The following is a 10,249-nucleotide window of genomic DNA, read 5'->3' as shown; positions in this document are numbered from 1 at the left end:
AAGGGTTAAGGTCGAGAATAGTTTACCTACATCATGGACCCTACCACGTAATAGGTCCATGATGTGACCATAGAGCAATACATTGGGAACAACTTAAAGGTCTAGTCCACCTAAAAAATAGTGTAATTTGAATCAAAGAAAAATCAGACAAGAATAATGCTGACAATTACATCAAAATCGGATGTAGAATGAGAAAGTGGGGACATTTTAAAGTTTCGTTTATTTTTCACAAAATATAGTTATAGGGCCTATGCACAATTTAGTCACATGCAAATGACAAAATCGATGATGTCCCTCACCCTCACTCACCACTTCTATTGTGTTTTATTGTTTGAAATCTACAATATTTCAATCTTTACAGATTTGACAATAGCTCTATGCTGTGACTAACAATTATTTACCATGTCATTACCGAGTCATAAAAGGTTTATTGTTTGAACATGTTTCTTAATAAGAATAAACAAATCAATCACTCATTTCATCATTTGGATAATTTTATTTCCATTTATTGAAAGACGTTCAAGTGCTAATTGATGCCTCTCCATAGCCATAAGACACAATATGAACAGGCGCGATTCTAGACGAAAGTGTTTTTTTTTATTTGGTGAGGGGGGGCGCTTAGTTGGGAAAATTTTGACGTTGGTTTACTCATTACACTGAAAATGACCTATTGCTGCTAGCCTTATACTGACCAAGAAGCTGTACACCCCCTCCATTAAAATATTTGTAATATGCGAGGGAGCGTAGCGACCGACAGACGAAAAAAAATCAAACTTTCAAAATGCTTGAGAACACCCTAATGGGTGATAGGGCATTTAACGATAGGGGGGGGGGCTGGGATTCATGGGACTGGTACGTTCAGGATTTTTTTTAAGAGCGATATTCTCATATTTTAGAGCCCTTAAATGCAAAAAAATGTATTATACAGAATAAAGCAAGATATTGGGTTTTAATGTCAATGACACCCTTTTATTACGAGGGAATGTGGTGACCAGGTAGAAACATTTTGAAGTGAAACCTTAATTGCATTTGGAGCACTTTATGAACATCCGAATACATCTGCAACATCATTAAGTTACTTAATTGGATACTCAGCACGTATACAGGCTGCAAATGAATGCACCCCAATAATCACTGCCTTGTATACATAAGTCAACACGATCGAGTATTGTAGAAAATAGAATCAAATCATTCTACATGTTATGATGTTGCTTCTATCAGGAGGCCGCGCGATCTCGTGAGACCGCGACGTTTGTAGAACGAGCTGACAAAGGTGTGAACATATAGGTATATTACAGGCAAAAATAAGTATGTCCCACTGTTTTTTCGCATGTTCTTATAATAACAAACCATAGTTTTTCATTTGCTTTCCTCGGATGAATAAAAGTTTTGGCATTGAAGATTATAGCTCTTTATTTTCAATTATAGTCTCAAGCCAATTGCCAACTCGTCTATCATAATTATGATTTACCACCAGCCTTTCCACTATCCACATGGTCTAATTGCCAATGTATCCACTCACCATATTAACCAGTTGGTTAAAAAGCCTGTAGTATTTTCAAAATCTTATCGCTTTCCATTTCTCAAATTTGCCCATCATCTTCGAGAGGGCATCACCCTTGGATACAGGTTACCTCCACTCCTTAGCAATAAACATGCCCACAAGTGGTGACTCTCAAACACCGCACACTCCCTGTGACTCATAAATTCTCTGAATTGGTACCCCTCTCTCTCTCTCTCTCTCTTTGTTTACATTCTCCATCTCATTTGGGATGAAAAGTATTCCATGTACATGTACTTTCTTTTCTGGCACACTTCTCAAGGTTTCCTACTTTCGTAAACACGTGTTTTGAGAACGTCGTCAAATTACTTTATACCCCAGGCTTTATATTATGTGGACTTCCATCATCTCACTTGGAGCAAACTTCATCCACTTCATCTCACATACCAGTTATATCGTACTACCCTTTTTCTCCGTCATTTCACTCAGAGAAAAATCCCAAATACCGCTTGTGCTACTCAAGTTATTTTTTGGTAATCTGTGTGATCTTGTGTATATTTTATACACGTATAAATACAAATACTGGGATCGTGCAATAATAATTGGACACATTGAAGAATTGTCTGTCGGATTTCTCTACACGACGCATAAAGTCGGTAAGTGGAGATTGGCTTCCATTTCCGCTTCAAGCCAATTACTCCATAAAGCACTTGGACTAAATAGTTATCGGCTTGGCCTTAAAAAGTCAAGGACACTTTCCCCTCAGTACACCGTTATTCAAAAGCAGAACTGAACCAAAGAAATATCAAGATTGCTTTCGTGATTCCGACCATGTTCCAACCACGTACATTAAAAATTGTGCCACGCCCATCCACACCCTTTCGATCGGTCACTCTGCCAGCAGCCACTGCCCTGCAAATATGGTCAGTCCAGCATTCAGTGACTACTAAGTACTGAAGCTAATGAAATATGGAGAATAATACCAACCACGTTCCGCCAAAAGAGGCAAAAACAGTGCAATGCCCTGCCAAAGGAAAACTTATCCGGCACGGTAAGTGGATCAGTTATCATATTTTATGTTTGGGTGTGCGTATGGGTGTATGTGCGCGGGTGGTATGCCTTTAAAAGAAAACTTGCAAATTAACTACAAATAACAAAGCAGGAACTAGGGACATGTACATAATGGTGTAAAAAGACATAAAATATTGGAGAAGTGGATGATTGTAACAGAGTAGTTCTCCCGGAGACGCTACACATAAATTGTTATATTCCTTTACTGGCATACCTTGGGTTGCGGCATTGAAGGGGGGGGGACCGGCAAAAATTCCAGGTATTTACTTTGACTGACCTATTAGGGACAGTGCCATTGAACGGATATGTATCTCACTCATCAAATAATGCGAGCGTGATGCGCAATCTCAAGTTTTGATATTCAGACCTAAAAAGGGACATTACAGCAATTTTTGTAATCACGATACGTACCTGTTTAGCTAAACAAATAATGCAAGCGCGAAGCGCGACCTGACATTTTCGTGTATGACCCCAAACAGAGACATTTTAGGAATACAGTTTAGGAATCCATTAAGAATATATAGGCCTACTGTATATCTAACCATAGCCATCTTATGCGAGTGCCAAGACCAAAAAAGGAAAGAGATAAGGGTGAAGTATGATATTTTATTTTCTGAATATTATGTCAAAATCCATCACAAAATTTGATCTTTTTTGTTTGCTCGCTTTGCTCCATCGCAACTTTTTTTTAAAGATAATTTCTTTCCGATACGCCATATCTGACCCCCTCAAAAATTTTGCCTCATTAAAGGGGAAGTTCACCCTGAAGAAAACTTTGTTGTAAAAATAGTAAAAAATATTGGTGAAGGTTTGAGGAAAATCCGTTAAAGAGTATAAGAAAGTTATTAGATTTCACAATTTTGGATTTGTGACGTCATAAACGAGCAGCTGCCCCATGTGTTATATAATATAAAATGTATGAATTTCAAATTTTGTATGGTTCATGATGACTTAATTTTGTTTTCTTTTCATGATCGGGTGTGAAATGATTTGTCTATTGATATACAAAAGTTACAGTGAAAACCATTTTCAATTTTCTGAGAAAATGGCATTTCATTGATTTTTTACCATTCGCTATGTAGGAATGCTGCTCGCATATGTCGTCACAAATCAAATAATTGAAATTCTAATAACTTTTTAATTATTTGATGATTTTTTCTCAAACCTTCGGCAATATTTTTTATCATTTTTTCTGCTATTTTTACAAACTTTTTGTCAGGGTGAACTTCCCCTTTAAACCACTGCCCGTTCATACCATGATATGACTGGTAAATTTTTGCCCCCCGGGCCCCCCTCCACCAACGACGCCTGTTACGCCCCTGCACACAATGACCTAAATAGTTTGCAGGCACAGACCCCGATTGAAACTTTGATCAACAGGTGTGTCTCCACGCAAAGACTAGCAAATACAAAACTTTCTGTTTCACACAAGGCATATAGGCTGCAAGTCAGACCCTTTACTCGAGTAAGGGTTTGCACAGCAGACTATGTCGTAAAGGGCTTACACGTGATGAGATTTATCTTTACCTGGTTTTTTTTTGTAGAATCTGATCTAAAGTGGGCATGTTGAAGGTCGCACGCGCCCGATGATGTCGCTAATCACGGACCCTACTAGTATTTCAGGGGAATCCAACCCAAATACAAACGGTTTTGACTTTAAGAAAAAGAAAAATCAGACAAGTTGAAAGGGGAAAGTTGAATAGCGGACAAAGTGCTTCTCTAACTCCTTTACACCATTCTGTTTTATTTATTTTGCCCTTTCTACCACGACATTTTATGATCAACGCTGGATTCCCCTGTCCATATTCAGGGGGGGGGGATATAGTCCCTCCATACTTACAAATGTTGGTGTATATGTAATAAACACACTCACACAAATCACACACTCAAATGGACCCCGCCCCCACATACAAATTATTTGACCCTGGGATTTGACCTATATTCATCGTCAGTTCTACTCAAATCTCATCGCGTAATATTCGTAATATTAGTGCAACATAATGTTGAATTATTAATTTTTACCATGGATCCTATAGAACCATGATTTTACAAAAAGAAACCTCTGCAGATTATAAGTATGTTTAATTTTAGACATTCCCTAGACAGTCTCTTTTATTCAAACATCCTTTATCGATCGAATCTTGCCATATATACTCGGGTATAACCACCAAGAATTACCCTACTTCAAGGAATGGTCCGGGCTGAAAATATTTATATCTAACTAAATAAAGTGAAATTTTCAGTGCAATATGCTGAATATTTCATCAAAATCGGATAACAAATAACGAAGTTATTGAATTTTGAAGTTTATCAATATTTTGTGAAAACAGTTATATGCACATCGTCATGGGGTGGCCGATGATGTCACATCCCCACTTTCCCTTTTCCTTGTGTTATTACATGAGATCATAAGTGTTTCATTTTTCCATGCATGTGTAAATGATGCATGTCTCTCATTTATGATAAAATAAGTTGCGGCAATAAATAACTACATGTAATGAATTTAATCGGTTGTCCATCCAATTGTTTTAGTTCATGTTAGAAAATTTTTGAATAAACCTAATTTCATATAATAAAATTCAAAAGAAGAAGTGGGGATATGACATCATCAGCTTACCGAATGTTATAAAGACATGCCTAGAACTGTTTCACTGGAATAATGCAAATCTTTAAAATTCAATAACTTCGTTATTGTTATCCGATTTTGATGAAATTTTCAGCATTTTGCTTTGTGAATTTTACTTTATTTTTCAAGATATAAATATCTCCAGTCTGGATCATCCCTTTAACAATTTATTTTGAGAAAAAGTGTCGCCTGCCTGCAAAGAACTCTTACAACATTTACGTAGGACCCGTTTATACTCACTACGCCCCAAATGCTTCCTGTCAATAGAACTAGCTTGTAGCTTGATCGTGCCCCCTTGATTAGATGCCTCCATTATTGTTGTTTCCTTCTTCTGTTGTATCATTTTCTCTCTTTTATTGAAGCCCCACCCCATTTATCCATGGCCATCTGCTAAAAAATTTCGTCCGTTTTATATTTGCGTTCATTTTGAGTGTTATAAGCCTCTCGCTCCTTTGCTGTTGATCTCATTTTAAACGCATTCATTCAATATGTCATATATGCCTAATTTCAGAATTGTTTATAGTTTATCTTATGAAAATGTCGATATGAGATTATTGTATTGAGTTTGCTTTGCTATAACACGATGATTTGCATCTGTACGCTCATTAACTTTGTTGACTTTGTTTAAAATTGAAAATAAAACGAATAGGTGAAAACTGGGAGTAATAATTCTTTAGGGTGTTGTCTGAGCTAATGTTTCCTTTATTTTTTTATTCGCTGCGAATAATGATTGTTCAGCCACAGATGCGATGAATGCATGCAGTATGTACTTTACAAAGCAAAAATATACTTGGGTATACTTTGTATTTTTTTTTGCATCTACTTTTTCAATTTACAAGAACTGAAGAAAAATCAACTGTAACTTTTAACCCTTATTTGCCATTACGCTTTCTACAGGGATCTGTGGAAAATAGCACAGAACAGTAATTGATTTAAAATGTGATAAAAATATAATAACATTTACAAATTCATGAAATATTATTGAAGTCATGCTGTGATATGATACTATTCGAAGACAATTATGATGAAGAGTTTTCCTAGTAAATTTCAGATATGAGAACAGCCACTATCTAACAGCACAATTTTCTTTCGTGTTCGACAGTGCCACAAAATTCTGGGCCTTTCAGATCCGTAGAAGTATAAAACAACACAAACGTGATACTGCCAAAGGATGCTGCAGAACACCGTCTATCAAAAGCTCTTTTCAATTTCAAACTTATTCTAATAATTTTTTTATATCGGTTTTTATGTACAGTTCACTGCATAAGCCTGCACTTTTTTTTTTAATTTCATGAAAGCCTGGGACTGAGATTAAGCGCACTAGTGGCCACGATCGAGAGGGAACGGATACTCCCTGTAGGATCGTAAATCCCATCAGCGAAGTGATTTGCTTGGGCCATTCAGGGCCAAACGGCCATTAAATTCTAGGTGTGGCCTTCGAGAGGATCATAAAAACTAACTTTTCTCTCGAAAATTTTGAGATGAAAATCCGTTAAAAATAGTTCAAAATGAGACACTTTTTCGGGAGAAGTGGCTCTCGTTTTATTGAGAGTAAAACGAGCGCAATTCCTGCTCGTGTTCATAGTGGATTTTTCGCATCATCTGTCAACCGCCCCCCACACTTTTAAAACCGTTCCGTGGCCCTTGTTAATCCTACAGTATTTCTTTTTTATTGTAAGCCTGATAACTATAAACTGTTTAGATATAATTATTGTTAAAAGTCTGAACAAAGCTTTTCAGCACTCATCAATTTCTAGCATTTATTGTTTGGAAAAAATAAACTGTTAAACTGAACATTGCAGTTTGAATGAAAACCACCCAAACATGTGTTAACCTTTGTGCAAACTCGTAAAGAATAACATAATGTAATAGAACAGGTTGTATATAATTGTACACAGGTTGTTTAATTTTTGGATAACGAACTACATAGAAAATTATTCGTGTTTGGCATTACGATTTTATGTCCCAATCCAACCCACTCTCCTCGAGAAAATGTAAATTATTGAAATAAAACATGAATTGCATATGTTATGTAGTCTTACAGCGGATAATGATATTCATAGAGTGTGTAAGCCTATACTAAAGTAGGTCGCAATTACCGAATAAAAATGTAATTTCTTGTTCAGTGGAAAAACGCTAAACTAGGATCAGCCTCGATTTATTATGACTTTGGTTCGGCTCTTCATAGTGGCATTATCAAACAAACGTACACTTAAACTCATTAGCCGGTTAGAAGCAATGTACGTATAATAATTGCTAATTGCAAGTCACCACAATCTTTCTTCCTCTATTGTCAGCACTTAAAACGTCAATTATGAACAATGCAGTGATTTGATTTGGGGGTTCTCGAACCATTACGCGTTGATAATGGAATCTGTTCGTACAGTGCACGCACTGCCTAAGCATTTCCTTCCCCCACATTGAAACGAAAATCTTTTCTCCAAAACGGCGGACAAAATGCAACAACCCATCCGATAATAATGCTTTTATTCCCGACGTAGATTTGAGGGTAAATTCAATTATCATTTCTTGTACGAGTCGATGAGTAGATATAAACCCCGGATGAATGGCTCGTAATGGCGTTCTGTTCCCTTTCCCTTTTTCATTCCGCTTACCGGAGTAATAATTAAAATTTCTACGCGACACGCATTATTCCCAATTATATCATCTGAGCGTAAAATTGGTCAGGGCGTGCCCATTATCTAATAAAAACAAGATTCTCGAGAATGGGAAAATAAATGCGAGATACTAATTTGATTCTTACTGCTTTCCGCTTGCCCATAAAACAGCATGGAAATCTATGATATTGTTGAGGCGACATTGTGCTCACTGTGCCTAAACAAAATAATATAATTTTGTATAAAAAAGGGACAGTAATCAGCAATTCGAACAGACAGACGTCAACTTTTCACAGTTGAAATATTCTACTACTAATGATATAACTTTTCATTTTTGGAGAACTCATGTTGATCATGCCACATTCGCATTCAACGCCAGTCCTTCTCTGACATCTGAAAGTTGCTGTCTCTCTCTCTCTCTTAACATACATTATACATATATATATATATATTATACAATTATATGTATATATTTTCCATAACATAAAAAATATAATATATTATTGGAAGTTTGGAAGTTGGCTCAGTCGGTAAAGTGTCTGCCCGTCGAACCAAATATTGTGGATTCGAGTCCACCCCGGGCGGATGACCGAAGCCAGTGCATTGTGTGTAAACGTCTCTCCCCTGTTCCATAGATGCAGGCTATGTAACAGTGGAAAACACTCCGTCCCTCGGATAGGACGTTAAATGGAGGCCCCGTGTAGAGGAGAGTCGCCACCTTTGCACGATAACCCACTGCACTATTCGAATAAGAGTAGTAGGGGGAAACCCCGGTGTAGTGGTCCACCTGCATCCCCCCCCAACATATCGGGAGGAAAGACCTGCGGGTCACAGTTCTGTGCGCGCCCTTCTACAGTTCTAGGCGACCCAGATTGGCTGGCTCCTCCAAAAATGCGCCTTTAAATAGGCTCTTTGACAGATATATGGCGCTATACAAGTGCTGTGCATCATCATCATCTTCATATTAAAAACTGTTTTCAGCATGAATCATAGAGATTTAAAAAAAGAATATAATTCTTTACAAATATGATCGATACTACCAACTTATAACAAACACTATTTGCAGGAGGATTGTCATAGTAAGCAGATTGTATAAAAGAAAAGTGACAACCCCAGATTTAAAACTCATCAAAATCACTAATACCTTTATAGAGCAGAATGGTAATATCAGTTTATGAGGATGGAGACAATAAGGATGATGATGGTGACAATGGTGAAGATGGGGTGAAGATGATGATGGTGAAGATGAAGATCATTGAGATGATGATGGTGATGGTGGAGTTAATGGTGATGCATGATTATGTTGATACAGAAAATTTATTTCAAATATTCTGATGATAACATGGATTTAACCTCATCCCCATTCCTCTCTCTCTCTCTGTTTCTCTCTCCATCTCTTTCACTTTTTTCAACACATTAATCTTGGTGTGAGGTACAGTAAATATTACGCATTCCCTCTCCCCTTTCAAATTTCTTTTCAACACTCTTGCACCTCAGGCAATCAGAAAAGGGAAATGACTTAAGGTAAATCCATGCATAAAATCGTTTAGAATAAAGGTATGTTTTTATAAGCATATACACAATTTTATTGTTTTATTTTGCATTAAAAAACTTCCTTGAGGTTGGAGTAAAACTACTGAAAGTATTGACCATTAAATTATGGAATGTTTGCGATATAACAATGCGTTTACCCGTCTTGAGTAGTTTCCAAAGTCCTCCGCTCTAATAGAAAAGGGGAGTAGGCCTTCAAGATTAATATAATACACCAATCAAAGGACCATTAAAGCTAGTCCATGTCATAAAAAAACAATTGGCAATGCAATTAGAAATCAAAATGTAAAGTAACATACAAAAACTGAAAATTACCTAAAGGGGCACTCCGGGCTGAAAATATTTATAATTATCTAAATAGACTAAAATTCACCGAGCAAATTGCTGAAAATTTAAAGTTAAGTAATCATTGATTTAAATGTGAAAACATTTAATGCACGTCGTCATGAATAATTATTAGGTGGGCTAATGATGTCACACCCCCACTTTGTACGATTTTTTCTTATGTTATATGAATCATAATTTTTACATTTTTCCATACAAGTGTGAATGATGTGTCTCTCTTATGATAAAATAAGTTGCAGCAATTAATATCTTTTTTTTAGTTCTTTGGGGAAATATTTGAATAAAAATATAAGAAATACAGCACGAACAAATGGGGGTCATGCCATCATCAGTTTGCTCATCGAATATTATATGGAGACATGCACAGAACTGTTTCACTGAAATAATGCAAATTTTTGAAATGTCATAACCTTGTTATTCCTTGTCCGATTTTGATCAAATTTTCAGTAATTAGTTTGTCTGATTTTTCTTTATCCGTTCAAATCAAATAATTTTCAGCCTGGATTACCACCTTTTTTCTTATCAAATTCAAGTCAT

The sequence above is a fragment of the Lytechinus variegatus genome, chromosome 18, assembly GCF_018143015.1.
Source record: "Lytechinus variegatus isolate NC3 chromosome 18, Lvar_3.0, whole genome shotgun sequence".
Taxonomy (NCBI): Eukaryota; Metazoa; Echinodermata; class Echinoidea; order Temnopleuroida; family Toxopneustidae; genus Lytechinus; species Lytechinus variegatus.
This window is presented reverse-complemented; position numbering follows the sequence as displayed.